The sequence below is a fragment of the Mastomys coucha genome, unplaced genomic scaffold (assembly GCF_008632895.1).
Source record: "Mastomys coucha isolate ucsf_1 unplaced genomic scaffold, UCSF_Mcou_1 pScaffold20, whole genome shotgun sequence".
NCBI classification, from domain to species: domain Eukaryota; kingdom Metazoa; phylum Chordata; class Mammalia; order Rodentia; family Muridae; genus Mastomys; species Mastomys coucha.
In genome coordinates this window covers 49,991,307-50,007,229 of record NW_022196903.1, presented here as the reverse complement: position 1 = coordinate 50,007,229, position 15,923 = coordinate 49,991,307, and the positions used below count along the sequence as shown (strand labels likewise).

The 15,923-nt window shown below is 44.2% G+C and overlaps 1 long non-coding RNA gene across 1 annotated transcript in view; it reads right to left on the bottom strand.

Moving 5' to 3' along the window:
• Positions 1 to 12,007, bottom strand: part of LOC116098125 — a 29,916-nt gene extending 17,909 nt beyond the window's left edge. Inside the window, exon 1 of the long non-coding RNA XR_004121719.1 lies at positions 11,760 to 12,007. This is a non-coding gene — a long non-coding RNA (uncharacterized LOC116098125). The remainder of the gene's footprint in view (positions 1 to 11,759) is intronic.
• Positions 12,008 to 15,923: the final 3,916 nt, after the last annotated feature.

Sequence of the window (15,923 nt, the reverse complement as noted above, 5' to 3'; positions counted from 1 at the left end):
GGAGAGAGAAGGCTCAGGAGGAGAGGGAGGGGGCTCAGGAGGAGAGGGAGGGGGCTCAGGAGGAGAGGGAGGGCTCAGGAGGAGTGCATTGAAGATGGCAGCAGCTTGGGAGCCATAGGAGCCACAGAGAAACTCCCAAGGCAGAGGCAAAGATGAGGCCTACTCGCAGGGTTAGACGGCTGCTCACATCACCCCCAGGAAAGATCACTGAAGGCTCACAGAGAACTACCATCCTTCCACTTCATGAGATGCTCTTGGATTGCCGTATATCATTGTCTTGTGCCACCTTGGTGGTCCTTGGCATTGTGTTCTCACTTAGCTGCTGAAAAGATCTGACCTCAACTCAAGAACCCACTTAAATTCTCCCTGTCAGGAGTTTGGGGCACTCTGGTGAAGGACTCCCCCAAACCTGCCCAAAACCAGCCAGGAGGAATTCAGCAGGGAGAGGGCTCACTTAACTCCTTAGCAAGATCACTCCTTAGAGGAAGGTAAGGGAAGAGAAAACTTGAGAAAATACACTAAGATCCGAGGAAGCTGCTACCTCCGTAAATCTCTTTAGAAATGAATACTGACTATCTACTATGTATCAAGGGACATGTTTAGTGTTTAAAGATCCTAAAATAGCTAGGCTTCCACTCAGCTTTGGCTACTCCCTGAACAAGGGTGAAAGCATTTGGATGTTTAGGGAAATTGCCAAGAGTTGAGATCAACAAGTTATTACTATATTTCATGGTTTCTTTGTTTCACGGCATTCGTCTATGCTTAGTGGTTGTCCGAGTGGCTCAGTGCTAGAGCATGCCCCTCGATCTCCAGCAATACAAAACAAGACCAATGCATGCTGGAGAGAATTGGGAAGATGAGGAAATTTTAAATTGCTTCTCATTCTGTCACAGGAAATAACTACCATTCTCTTTTTCCCTCTCTCTGCCTATGGTTATAATATGGTTATTAGAATGAGCACTAAAAATGTAACGTTTATTCTTGGCCAGAGAACAGGAGAAGCCTGGAGACCAACAGAGCCTATTAGCCAGCTGCTCCCCAAGAACTGACTTTGGCTTGGCATATCCGTGTGGTAGAGTCTGTGGTGGACTCATTTCATCCACAACCCACGCCATAGGGGCCACTGGCTTTGCAGATGAAAGATTTGAGGCGTCGAGAGCCTAATGAGCTAGTCTCCTAACCAGTAAGTGGCATCGATCGGATTCACCCCAAATTGCTTATTCTCAAACTCTGAGGTAGTCCACAGATGAGAAGGAACAGAAGTTCTGTCACTTTCTAGAAAGACAGATCCATGATCCACATGGTCCAAGAGCTCAGACTTCATCTTCAGGAGATGTTGGGATACTATAGACGGATAAGGGCTGAAAGAGCCGCATCCTAAAAAAACAAAACAAACTAAAACAAGCGAGCAACAACCCGTGCAAACCAGGTGTCTGCCAATTCTTTAAACAGAGACGTAAAGCGGGGAAGGAAAGCTGTGGGAGGCGAGAGCGCTCATGCTTGCTAGTGCAGTGCTGCCCCCTAGTGGAAATAATGGTGTCTAACATGGTTCAGCTTGACTGGCTCTAATAGATGCTCCTAGGCTAGGGAAGAGATGAAAGGAGAAGAGGCTTGGAGAAAGGCCCATCCCGGTACGGCTTATTTGGGCAGCACTAGGAGTTGGATCTAGGGCCTCTGGCATGCCAGGAACTCTCTTACCACACTCCATGTGTCGCACATTCTCCCCCTTTGTTGCTGCCACCGTTGTTTGGTTTTTGATACAAGGTCTAGCTGTGTAGCTCAGATTGGCCTGGAGCTCTGGATACTCCCACTTTACATAACCCAGATCTTCCCGCGGTCTTTTGGCATGTTTCCTTGTATGTTTTGTTACAACGAGCTTACCTCTGGTTTCCTATCTTACAGTGCTTCAGATAGTGACTAAACATCATCCAGCTGTCTACAGGGCTTTCAGGACAGCATCTAAAAATGTGCTTACCTACAGTGATAGAAGGCAGTATAGAAGGCAGGTTGAAGGTGGGGGAAGATGCGAGAGAGCAGGAGAAAAGGGTGTGAAGAAGCTTGGTGAGGTTTTGAAAGTTTCCCTAAGCTTTTTGGAATGGTGGTTACACAGCTGTACATACAAATGTACTCACTGCAAACTTAAGTTTTGTGCACTTTATATGTTATTCACAACAAAAAACAACAGTAACACGTGGAGTCTAACATGGAGCAACTGCCTCCCATTCTGCAAATGTCAAGCATCATTTGTCTAGTGTTTTCTTTTAGTAGAGACAGCCCTGCCCCAAGCCCTCTGTCCAGCAAAGCCACACAGGGCTCTTGAGAGTGGAGAGGACTGCTGGGACCTGAGATGGGGCTGGCCCCATGCCCTTTGCTGAAATGTGGGCTGCTGACTTGGGGTCAAGGAGAAAAGCAAAGTACTAAGTAGGAGCTCTGGAAGGTGGACTCGCTCCATCCTGAGAATGCCAGGGGAGAGGCGTGGGTGGGAGTGGCTTGCAGTCTACACAGCTTGCTTGGATCTCGTGCAGTGTAGCTTGTCCACCTTAATCTGAGGTTGTGCCTAACACAGCTCCCTACTTAATAGAAGCTCTAGTCACAAGAGCCAGCAGGTGGCAGCATTCAAGTGTGCCTTCCCAGCTGAAGAACATGGCTTATGTGCCAAGTGGATTATTATTCAGACATTAAAAAGAAAGTGGATATTGTTATACAAATACAGAGAAAGAGCCTTGAGGACATATGCCTAGTGACATAAATTACATACAAAAAGACAATCATCACATAATTTCATTTACATGGTGTGCTGGCTAGTTTAATGTCAAGTTGACACAAGCTAGAGTCATCCGAGAAGAGGGACCCTCAGTTGAGAAAATGCCTCCATGAGATCAGGCTGTGGGCAAGCCTGTGGGTCAATCTCTTAGTGATTGAGATGAGAGGGCCAGCTCCCTGTAGGTGGAGCTACCCCAGAGCTGGCAGTCTTGGGTTCAATAAGACAGCAGGTTGAACATGAAGGGCCCCCCTGTAAGCAGGACTTCTGCAAGGCCTGCGCATCAGCTCCTGTCCCCAGGTTTCTGCCCTGACTGCGTTCCTGTTTTGGCTTCCCTCTGTGATGGGGTATGACCTGGAAGTATGAGCAATATAAACCCTTTCCTCCCCAAGTTGCTTTTGATTCCGGTGTTTCATCAAAGCAATAGAAACCCCAACTAAGGGCTGGGGAGATGGCTCAGTGGTTAAGAGCACTGACTGTTCTTCCAGAGGTCCTGAGTTCAATTCCCAGCAACCACATGGTGGCTCACAACCATCTGTAATGAGATCCGATGCCCTCTTCTGGAGTGTCTGAAGACTGCTACAGTGTACTCATATATAAAATAAATAAATAAGTAAATAAATAAATCTTTTTTTAAAAAAGAAAGAAACCCCAACTAAGGCATATGAGGTATTTAAAGTGGTCAAGTTCATAGAAGCAGAAAGTAGAATGTAGGCCACCAAGAGCTAGGGAAGGTTCTAAACACCCTGGTTGCATGGTCTGTTGCCTCCTAGCTTCTGTGGCTTCAGATGAGGTGACAGCTGAATATAGAAAGCAAAGTAATAGAATCGATATTACGAGGGATTTGAAGATATTTTTGCCTAGGAGACTGTACTGTCTGGTTTTGTGTACCAACTTGACACAGGCTGGAGTTATCACAGAGAAGGGAGCTTCAGTTGGGGAAGTGCCTCCATGAGACCCAGCTGTGGGGCATTTTCTCAATTGTGGGTGGTGCCATCCCTGGGCTGGAAGTCTTGGGTTCTATAAGAGAGCAGGCTGAGCAAGCCAGGGGAAGCAAGCCAGTAAGGAACATCCCTCCATGGCCTCTGCATCAGCTCCTGCTTCCTGACCTGCTTGAGTTCCAGTCCTGACTTCCTTTGTGATAAACAGCAATGTGGAAGTAAGCTGAATAAACCCTTTCCTCCCCAACTTGCTTCTTGGTCATGATGTTTGTACAGGAATAGAAACCCTGACTAAGACAGAGACATTAAGTCACACAAGTGATTTAATGTTTGTTTCTCTTAAACTGTAGCCTGCAACCATGCTAGTCCTGCAAGTTACAGAAGCCTCGGGAGAATTATGGGAATGCCAGGCGCGGGGATGGGGGTTTGGGGAGGGGAGACACTAGACTTGTCCTCCAGCTAGGTACTGACTAATTAGGATGCTGAATGCAAAGCAGGTCCAAATGGCTTTTAAAATTGTATTTATGGCGCAGCCCAGTGTGAAAACTCCTCAGAGGTCTGATGTCCTGCTGCTTAAATGATGTTCAGTGCTTTATCTCAAGCCAGTGTCCAGTGGATGATAACTGCATCCAAAACACAAAACCAGGAATGTGTTGCTATCCTGCCTGAATCTGAGCTATCCTCAGAGTAAGGGGATCTGAGCAGGTCCTTATGTTTGTGCGGCAGACACTTCAACCAACTGAGCCACCTCTGCAGGCCCCACACAGACGTCCATTGCTCACTACTGGGTGTTTACTTTTATAACTGCTTTGCTTCTTTGGTGGCTGGCTTGTCTGAATGAGAATGGCTTCCACAGGTTCTTATATTTGAACACTTGGCCTTCAGTTGATGAAACTGTTTTAGGAATGTTTGGGAGGTGTGGCCTTGTTGGGGAAGGTTTGTCGATGGGGGAGTTGGTGAGCTTTGGGGTTTCAAAAGCCCATACCAGGCCCAGTCTTGCTGTCTCCCTACATCCAAATTACCAGTAAGATGTGAGCTCTCAGCTACTGCTTCAGCACCATGCCTGCCCACCTGCTGCCATGTTCCCTGCGATGATGATCATGGACTTACCCTCTGAGACTATAAGCAAGCCCCCACCTAAATGCTTCCTTTCATGAGTTGCTTTGGCCGTGGTATCTCTTAGAACAGTAACCAAGCCAGTGGTATCTTTATATGATGGACATCCTTCATATGTGAGTGCTGATGGTGCTTTAGACTCTCTGAAACACTCTTTGCAAAGTTGATGCCAACATGAAAGGTGGGGGTGGGGAGATGGGGAGACTAATTTAGAAGGGGGTTCAGGTGTGGACTGTACAGAATTGTGGTACCTGTAGGATACACAGGAAAGATGCGATGAAGAGGAAAGATGAAGGCAGAAAGGAGGATGGTAGAAGGTACATTACCCAGGGGCATGCAAGACAAAATGCTGACTCATCAGGATGCCGTCCATCCTGCCTTCTCAGGATTGTTGTGGAGGAGGAAGGGAGAGGACTAAGTGGAGTTGCTAGAACCTTCCACAGGGGTTGTCTTAGTCAAGGTTACAATGACTGTGATGAAACACCAGGACCAAAAGCTAGTTGGGGAGGAAAGGACTTATTCACCTCACGCTTCCACATGGTAGTCCTTCATTGAAGTCAGGCAGAGTGGGAACTAAACAGGGCAGGAACCTGAAAACGGGAGCTCATGCAGAGGCCATGGAGGGCTGCTGTTTACTGGGCTGCTCCCCATGACTTCCTCAGCCTGCTTTCCTCTAGGACCCAGGACCACCATCCCAGGGATGGCATCACCCATAGTGGGTTGGGCCCCATCAATCAATAATTAAGGAAATGCCCTACAGCAGGCATTTTTGCGGAGGCTTTCTACTCTACACTCAGGTGATCACGTGTCATATAAGATTGGGGGCCACATATGGTAGAGGAAAAGATCAGCAACAACGTTAGATTGGCTGGAGTTATCTCTGCCCTACACAGGGGCTTATATTGATGGACAAAGAATGGTGTGGATAAATGATAAAAAGTGAATTATTAAGACCTCCTTTTCTTAGAAAAGTTAGCTCATGCAAGGCCACTGCGGTGTAGTATGACCAAGAAACAAAAGAATACCAAGATTAGACATGTAAATAAATTCCACAAACATATAAACATTGTACCTGGCAGAGATTAGATAATTATTACAGAAGCTTTAGCCTGAAGGCTTTTTCTTGGACCTAGTGACAATTAACACTCTGACCATTATGATTAATAATAAATATACTTCTTGTGACATGACAATCTGCCTAGGCTGGCTTGGAGATTTTCTTTCTGTCTAGTGTGCCCTTGAAACTGCAAGAGATACCCTGAAAAAAAAAAAAAACAAAGCTGTCATGCTTTGGCAAAATATGCTTCTAGATTCTTAAAAACTGGATTATGGAGTTGATGCGGGAAAATTATTGTAAAAGGTAACTCTGTTTGGTCATGGTTTATCAATAATGACTAAACTTATGACCAAGAGGAAGTCAAAACACATGTCCGGGGACAGAAATGATATGTTCTATATTTTGGAACATGAATCTATATCTGCCTACTGAGTTCTGCATAAATAAACACAATAAACACTGACTGCCAGTCAGTCAGAATGCAAGATCCACCCCCAACCCTCACGCCTGATTCATCCAGCCCTCACCTACTCCGTATCATCTCCTCTGTGGGACCTGACCCTCACCAGGGCTGGCCCCAGGCACTTGATGATCCTACTGCCTCAGTCTCCCAAATGTGGGAAGACAGATCTGTGCTTCATGCCTAGCTAGGACTGAGTTTAAATAGAAACTTTTACTACTTATATGACATTGAACACCTTAAGCTTTTGGGCCATTCTTGCCCCAAATATAGAGTTGTTATAGAGTTGAGATTAGCCACATAAAATAGGAAAACATGGTGCATGCTTCATGAACAGGGCTCACTATTGAGAGACTAAGGGATCATCATTAATGAACTAAGTCCTGGAAGGAAGGATGGGTGCAGGCTCACAGGTAAGGAATTAGCCCTGAAAAAGAAGAGCACTCTCTTCTGGTGCGTCTGAAGAAGCTACAGTGTACATATTTATAATAATAAATACATCTTTGGGCTGGAGAGATCAGGGACTGAGCAAGCGGGATCTACCGGAGCAAAAGGGCTGGCCAGAGCAAGCAGAGGTCCTAAAAGTCAATTCCCAACAACCAGATGAAAGCTCACAACTATTTGTACAGCTACAGTGTACACTCATATACATTAAATAAATAAATCTTTAAAAAATATTTATTTTGTGTGTGTGTGTGTGTGTGTGTGTGTAAGTGTGTGAATGTGAGTGGATACCCATAGAAGCCATAAGAGGACACTGTATCCTCTGGAGTTAGAGGTACAGAGCACATGCACAAGATGGGTGCTGGGAACTTAACTCCAGTCCTTTGAAAGAGCAGCAAGTGCTCTTATCCACTGTGTTATCTCTCTAGTCACACCCCCTTCAGGTTGTTAAATTGGGAACCAATTTGTAATACAGTGACAGATAATCTCATTTTCTGAAATATAAGGACACCAGAGAACAAGAAAATGCAGGTGTGATCTGGGAAGGGAAGGAGGGAAAAGGCTAATGGTGTCTGTTATCTCTGTGAAATTACATGTGACGTTGGTCACCTGACAGTGAGGTGATGTGGCCAGGCAGGCAAGGGATTGCACTAGCTGTGCAGAATGGGAAAGCGACTTGGTAGGGAACATAGTCAAGACTGATGGCTTCTTTGTGCCAAACCTAACCAAGGGAATCCCAGCTGCTAAGGAAGCTAGGCCAGAGAGTGTAATGAGGTTAGGTCCCATATGTGAGATCCTAGGAATTGTCCGAGGCAACCGGGGACCCCTTTGGAAGCAAGCTGCTAATGGCAAGTTCAGGCTGATGCTGGCCCTGCCAGCCCTGGGAAAAGTACTTCCCACTGTCAAAAGTGATCTGCACAGCTGGAGAGTCTGACATATTACTCACGCAGTGGGATAGACTACCACAAGAGAGAAAGGTTATGCTGCCTGTCTTCCTCAGCAAACATTATGCAATAAGGGGAGGCACTGTCCCACACCTCCAGGCCGTTAGCAGCAGAAACCTGGGAGTCAGCCTGACTCAGGCATCACCATCTTCTGATTTCTCAGATGAGTTCAGAGCTCATACCTAGAAGGAACCAGACCAGGTCTGCCATCTCCCACAGTTCCTTTAAAGATGCTGGCCGGCCCGGTTCCTCTGTTCTCCGCTGGCTTTCTAGAAACTGCGTGGCTGTGTTGCCCTGCAGAATGCCAACTCCCCACTTCTTCCTAACGTGACTTTTCTGTGCTGACTGTTCTGTTTGTAAATCGGGGAACTGAAACTGCCCTGTAAAACGGTGCCTTTTCTACCTCACACAATAGAGCCTATTCATCCACTGAGCTTTCCACACACTCGGCTATTTGATTACTTGGCAACCAGCTACTGAATGTCTGCTCAGTAATCACACTGCATGTTTCCAAGGCCAGCGATAGACAGAAGGTGAGCACTGAGTGCTCTGGGGTGTGGGGGAGCATGTGGGAAGCGCTCAGCTTTAGGAGTATCGTGTAGGAAGCACCCAGTACGTGTGTACCCAATTGTATGTATTGATGGATGATAAATTTGTTCTCTTGGGCATTCTGATGAAATAGGAGAAGAACGTGCAAATGAAAACCTTAAATTCTTTAATGGTAAAGGAATGGATTAGTATAATACAACATACAGAGGATCCAATCTACTAAAAGTTAAGGTTGGTTTGAGACAGGAGGTAATGTTTAATCTCTAGATAAGAAAAGTGAAGTTCTTTGTAGGTTCGGATGTTACCCCCTCCCCAGGCTTCTCTCTTATTTTCTCTTTCTTTTTTCTTTTTCATTTTCCAGACAGGATATTACTATGTATGACAGGCGGGCCTGGGCTCCTGATCTTCCTGCCTCTGCATCCCTGAAGCTGGAGTTAGAAGCAGAACTCCCAAGCCCACCTCTACAGGCCTGCTATTGTTACTTGGTTTCAGGCATGGTTCTTGTGAGAGCCTGGACTCTGGCAACCCTAACAAGCTAGATTTAGCTACCTGGTCTTGATATATATATATACACACATATATATATATATATATATATATATATGTGTATAATATATATGTATATTAAAGTATAAATTAAAGTTTTTCAATTCCTATTTTTAATGATGGTTGTTAAATGCTTTAACCTTCCTTGTAACCCACTGTCCACCAGAGGTAATGGGAAAGAAAGGATATGGGGAAGTGGACCTCTTTAGAAAGATTCTTTGGAGCAACTCCTGTCTGTGTTGTTTAGAAATCAGCAGTTCAGTTCACAGTTCACAGAATAGCAGACAGCAGCAGCTCAATCCGCTCGCAAACATCTCACGAAACATCTCATGGATATACCAGCAGTCCAGTTTGGTAGAGTTGGGTTAGTGACAGTGGTGACATGATCTAGCCAGGCCTCAGCTTCTGCTTGAGTCAGCAGGAGGGACCCTTAGGGACACCAGGAGAAGTTCTTGGCTGTGCCTCTATTAGGGAAGTGAAGATTAGTGAAGACACGAGACCCATAGCTGTAGCAGCAAGCCAAGCTCTGTCTCTGTCACTCTGTGGAGTCCTATTTAGACCCTCCAAACATGTGTCCTCCACGTGCCTCACCTCAGCACATGCATCCAATCAGCCCGAGTCCTTGAAAGCGGTAACAAACTGCAGCACACCACCAGAAGTGTTTTGGTGTGCTTCTCTCTATGGAGTCCCGACAAATGCAGCTCAACCACACAATGTTAGGCAGACCAATACATTTGTGTTGTTTGTAAAGAACCCTTCATCACGTATCCTTTCACGTGCCTGCCTTAGCAGAACATCATCTTTTCCGTGTCTGCTTCAGCAAAACGTTCCTTCACTAGTCGGCCTTAGCCTTTCACACCTGTGTCCACTTTAACAAAACTCTCCTTCATCTGTGCCGCAGAGAAACACCATCCGACTGACTGTCCAAAGAACCCTGAAGGTTCCACTTCCATAGAGGAAGGTGGTTCAATGTGGCCAGAGACTTTCAGTGAATACTTACTGTAGGTTTGACAGACTCTAGGACTGAGTAGAAGATCAGCCCCTGGGCATGCCTGTAAGATGCTCTGGAAATTAGACAAGCCTTCTGAGTAGGTCTGTGAAAGTTATCCAGACTAGGTTAACTGAGGTGGGAAGACCACCATGACTGGCACAGGTAAAAAGGAAGAGAGGGAGTTGACAACCACATCTGCTGCTCTCTGCTTCCTGACTGCAGATGCAGTGTGACCTCCAGATCCCACCACCAAGGCTTCCCACTGTGACCTACTGTACCCTCTGACTGTGAAATAAAAGAAACACTTTGTCCCTTTTCTGACAGGGACAAAGGGGTATTTTATTACAGCAGATAATAATGCACCCAAATCCATCTCTGGGGTCCCGATGTGAAGTTTAAGTGAAATATTGGGCAGAGGTATGTATGTAGAATTGTGCAGCCCTGGTGTGGTCCCATTCATCACTGTCTCCACTTGACGATCTCTCTGGAAGCAGCTCTGACAGCTTGTCAGAACTGTGTGAGATTCCTTCCGTGAGACAAGGAGGTTCCCCTTCTGGCTGGCACCAGGCTTTCCCATCTCCTAGCATGGGATTTCAGGAGACACTTCAAATCTGTTGGGACCACGGCTCTAGCACCCTGCTATCATGTCAGGACACAGTTATCGTCTTTCGACATTGTCCTTCCTGCCGGGGCAGCCACAGCCACAGTCTTTTCAGTTTGCTTGTATGGTACTTGTCAATATTTTGTTGGATTTTAAGTCTTTGAATTTATCTCTGGTATAACAGGTAGTGAAACTAGATGCCAAACACTACTACTAAAGAGATTACTTGATTACTTTCATAGAATTGATGAAATTGGAGAAAAATATATTCTGATTTTCTTCCTGAATCTTGTTATTTTTAAAACAAGGTGAAAGACAGTCTTCCTTAGTAGTAACAACAATCTCTTGAGAGCTGGGGATGTCCCTCAGTGGTAACTCACCTGCTGCCGGGAAGTCCCAGGGTTCTACTCTCAGGGTCATGATTTTCTTTTTTAAGTGTCTTTACTACCTTTAAACTTTTTACCCAACCTTAGTTGAGAAGCTGCATCCTGCACCCTGCTCCACAGCAAACCAGTGCTCCACCATCAGACACCACACACACTGATCCAAAATGGCAGGATGACTCGGGGACAGCAAAGAGCAATAATCCAATTTGTCATTATCAATTCACTAGTGATAAAGTATGCTGAGAAAATTCTTAACTGCTTGGCAGCACAGAAAATTACAAAAGGAACCAAGCTCGCTAAGCCAATAGGCTGTGGTGATTGGAATTCAGACGGAACTGTAATTAGAAGCAAGACAGGAGGATCAATATTGACACTCACAGACATGTTTTAATGAAGGAGCCCTAGTGTGTCTAAAGATCCAACCAGCCTGGCAGGACCTGCCTGTGTGGTCCACGTTAATTAGGTGTGTCCTGGGCTAATTAGGTGTGCCCCTTGCTATTTAGGGCTATCCCATGAAGTTGTCCAACTTATGCTATTCCTCTTGTAAATGATTTGAAAATCATAAAAGAAATACAATGGAATAACGAGAGAAAAGTGGGGACCCCAAAGCCCAAGTGCATGCAGCTCAGTCCTTGCTCTTAGCCTGGCCATCAGGTTATTTTTGCTAGGCTGCAACTCTTCTTGTGTCAAATAGAAGTTGATGTGCATTTTTATAATAGTGCTACAGTTTCAAACTGACCACAAGGCATGCAACCAGCAAACCTATCAACACTTCTGAGTCAGCCTTGTACTAAAATGTTCCCCACCGCTGGCAGAGCCAGGGAAAACCAAACAGGGCAGAGATTTGTGACTCTTCCCTTTTCACCTAACACATTACTGCAGGTTATCAATTTTTTTTTTTTTTTTTTTTTTTTGGATAATTTGAGATTCTAGTGAGTGATTCTTCATGATACAAATACTTACCTTGAATGAATGAATCTGGGCAGGTGTGTCTCCCACAAAAGCATTTTCTACCCTGGTGGAACCTGGATTCTCATATCTGAGTGGTTCAGGAGCAATGAGGTTTGAGGCCCTTGGGACTAAATGGACTACACAGGTCTTGCCGTGCACACTCACATGCCTTCATGTGGCCATGAATAATTCTAATCTCTAGAAGATGGCCTGTAGCCAGCTCTCTGTCTATGGCTTCCACATTTTCAATTTCAGCCAACCGTGAGTCAAACACATTGGCAATGCATAGTTTTTTCCCCAACAATGCCCACCAAGAACTTTCATTGTTGGGGTAAGGCTTCTAGAACCATCCACTTCGAAACTAAGAACCTCTCATTTGCTGAATACAGTGTACACAGGAATAGAGTGACCTGCCTATGAATCATGTCAGGTCATTTAAATCCCCCACCCCACTTGAAATCAAAGGCTATCGATGTTCAAGTTTCCACAAGCATTCTCCTCTGACTCATAAATACTAAGCAAGGTTTCCATTGTTCGTCTTTATTGAAATGAAATTTACATGGCATGCTATTAACCATTTTAAAATAAATAGCTCAATGTCAGCTAACACACCCACACCATACAACTGTGGCTGCTTTCCTGTGGCCATTTTCAAACATTTTTATGACCCCCAAATTAAAGTCCACACTCACTAAGTAGTGGTGGACTCCCTCCTCCTCCTCCTCAGCCTTCTGTTTCTGAAGGTTTACTAATCTGGATAGTTCATAATTGGAATCATCTAATAAGTGACTTTCAGCTTCTTTTAAATAACAATGCATTCATCAACACTGTAGCATTTATAGGCATTTTGTTTCCCTTTCTGGCCAAATGCTATTCCTATATGATTTGTTCCTTCTCTGCAGTCATTTGGACCTCTCACTGCTGTGAATGGGGCTGCTACGAAGATTTGCATAAATACGTTATTTTCAGTCTGTTTAGAGACATACCTGGGATGTGAAATAGCTAAATCACAGGAAAGTTTTGCTCTACCACTGTGAAGTATAGCAAAGCAAATAAAACATCTGCATGGTTTTGTGTGTGTGTATGTGTGAATATGGCAGTGGATTTCCTTTAATCAAAGACAACCATGACAAATCCAATAACTATCAAAAATTACATTTTACTGAAAACAAACCATCTTTAAAAACATTTAATCATACATATATACAATGCATGCTGCTTTGTTTTATTTTTAAGACAAGGTTTCCATATGTAGCTCAGGATATCAAGTTGGCTGAAGTTGTTACATAGTCCATAGTCTTCTGGCCTCTGATTCCCAAAGGCTAGGATTACCTGGTCCCAGTCTGAGTGCATAAAAGACATCACTTTCAGGAGGCTCTAGAATAATGCATTTGAGCCATTTTCTTCTCAACATGTAGACCTTACCTGGTTCTCCCATTGATCACTGCTAATTTTGTGAGCCATTTATCCTTGCTACTCAGCTAGTTAATACAGTGTCTGCAGACTTCTGCACTAGTTAAGATGTTAACACACAAAAAGCAGAGCCACTTTTTGGTAGCTTTATGATCACAAGGTGTGTTCAGGTGAAGGCAGAAAATAATGCAGCAAAAAAAATATTTTTTAAGTGGTGGCCAACAACACTGGGTCAGCTAAATTATAAAGTTAAAAATCTTCAAAGTTGTTGTTTTGGTTTTTAAATAGTCAAGTCAAGTGCATATGTCTCTGAGAGTAGTTAATTATTAAAAATTGTTAGGCAGACAGCACGAACTCCAAACATATTAATTAAGCAGAGAACTCAAGCATAGTTTCTAACTTCAAAAACAAAGAAATCAAAACATTACCTAAGGCTTAAATCAGACCTCATTCCAAAATTCCTTTATTGGAGGCATTACATGAACTCTAGGTTCTTAGCTAATTATTATACATGACGTTAACAACTGACTGAGTTTCATCTCCTTTCTAGAAAAATAAGGTCAACACTCAAGGAAAAAAAATTGGGATATCCACTGAAGTAAATCTGCTTCATGGCTGCAGTTGTCAGCAATAGACAAGAGACAACAATTTTTCCTTTATATTTTGATTTCAACTGATTTCCTATGAACTTTCGAAGCTATCAAACACTGTAACTGGTCTCATTGTGGGCGACTGAACTTAAAGTGTTGTAAATATCATAAACACAGAGCTAAGAAATAGATTATATTGCCCTGTGTTCTAAGAGACCTTGCCATAAGTCATTAATCCTAGTACATCCATCTCAGTCTGACAGTATTGTCCTAGTTTGTTATAGACAATATGACCAACAACAACTTAGGAAGTAAGTGCAAAGGCTGGCAGCAGGATCTGGAGGAGATACACTGTGGTCCTCTCCTAAAGCAGCCTGGAAGCCTGGCCCTTGTAGTCACAACAATGGCAGCCTTTCCAGATGAAGTCTCAGTATTCTGTAGAGCAGGACCGACTGGATCCAGCCTGATTATCTGATTGGCATGTTTTGTGACACAACCCCTTGTGAATGTGTTCACTGGGTGGGTTTCTTTCAGAGCACTTTCTTCAGTCATCACCCTCCTTTTATCTACTTGACATCAGAACTCTAAGCAGACATAAAATTCTGTGAAATATTTTATTGTAAAAGTGATACCTGTATCACTTTTGTTTTAAAGATTTATTTTATTTTAATTTTATCTGCATTGGTGTTTTGCTTGCATGTATGTCTATGTAAGGGTATCAGAGCCCCTGGAACTGGAGTCACAGACAGTTGTAAGCTGTTATGTGGGTGCAGGGAATTGAACCCAGGTCCTCTGGCAGAGCAGCCAGTGCTCTTAACTGCTGAGCTATCTCTCCAGTCCTGAATACCTGTATTTTACATTTTTATTTATTTATTGTGTGGTGATAGAACCTAGTGCCTTGTATAAACACTCTATTACTGAGCTATATCCCTTTCCCCACTGTGTGTGTGTGTGTGTGTGTAATAAAAGCAAACAAAAATCTTCAAAAGTACCCACACTACAAAGAATACAAATTTAAAAAAAAAAAAAAAGAATTGAAACCTAGTTGGTCAATGGTGACACGGGCCACAGTCTTAGGCTCTTGGGAGGTTGAGGCATTAGGCTCACAGCTTCGAGCTGTATGAACTGCAGAGTGAGTCTAAGGCTGGCCTAGATAACACAAAACCCTGCCTTGGAATAAAGTGAAAACAGAGGGCCTGGGTGCAGCTCAGCAGTGAGTGTTTGCCCAGCGTCCACGAGGCCCCATCTTCAGCCTGCAGTGCAGACAAAGCCTGCTTCTGTTCAGCTAACTCTCCCCTCTCACCCCCTGCCACTCCAGTTCCATCCACCTTCAGCAGGGAAGCTGAGCGACAGCCTGGTTCAGCCTTCCTGAAGTACATAGTTACAGAGACACCAGAAGATCTGTTTACTAAGTACATATTACAAGTACCCATCAGAGCCACTCTTAAAACAAGAACACAACTCACCCATCACATACCGTGGGAGATGGCTACCTGCTAGAATTTTAACAATGAAATCTTTATTCTCTCTCTCTCTCTCCCTTCCTCCCTCCCTCCCCACTCCCATTCACACAGACACACACAGAGAGACAGAGAGAGACATACAGAGAGAGAGAGAGAGAGAGGGAGGGAAGGAGGGAGGGAGGGAGCTGGAGGTGCATGTCACTGGCAGGTGTGTGGTAGAGCCCCAAGGACAATTTTCAGGGTCTGTTCTGGTCATCAGGCTTATTCAGCAAATGCTTTTATGCACAGAATGACCTTGCTGCCTCACTATAATTTTAATGTATCCCAACCCCATGCTGACATTGCCTATACTCTTTCACTTCCTGCCATGGGCCAAACCACAAGCTAGAAAATGTAACACCAGTACCACCATGTTTGATAAGGTTTGTTTAGAATATGCAAAAGTATTAGTATAAAGCTTTAAATCTTAGCTTATAAGACTTGCAGTGTTTTTCAACCTGTGGGACATGACCCCTTTGACAAACCTCTATCTCCAAAAATATTACATTATGATTCATAACAGTAGCAAAATTACAGCTATGAATAGCAATGATAATAGCATTATGGTTGGGGGTTACCACAACATGAACAGCTGTATTAAAGGGACACAGTATTAGGAAGACTGAGAACCACTGGCTTTCAGCTAAAGGGCTGTCTTAGTCAGGGTTTCT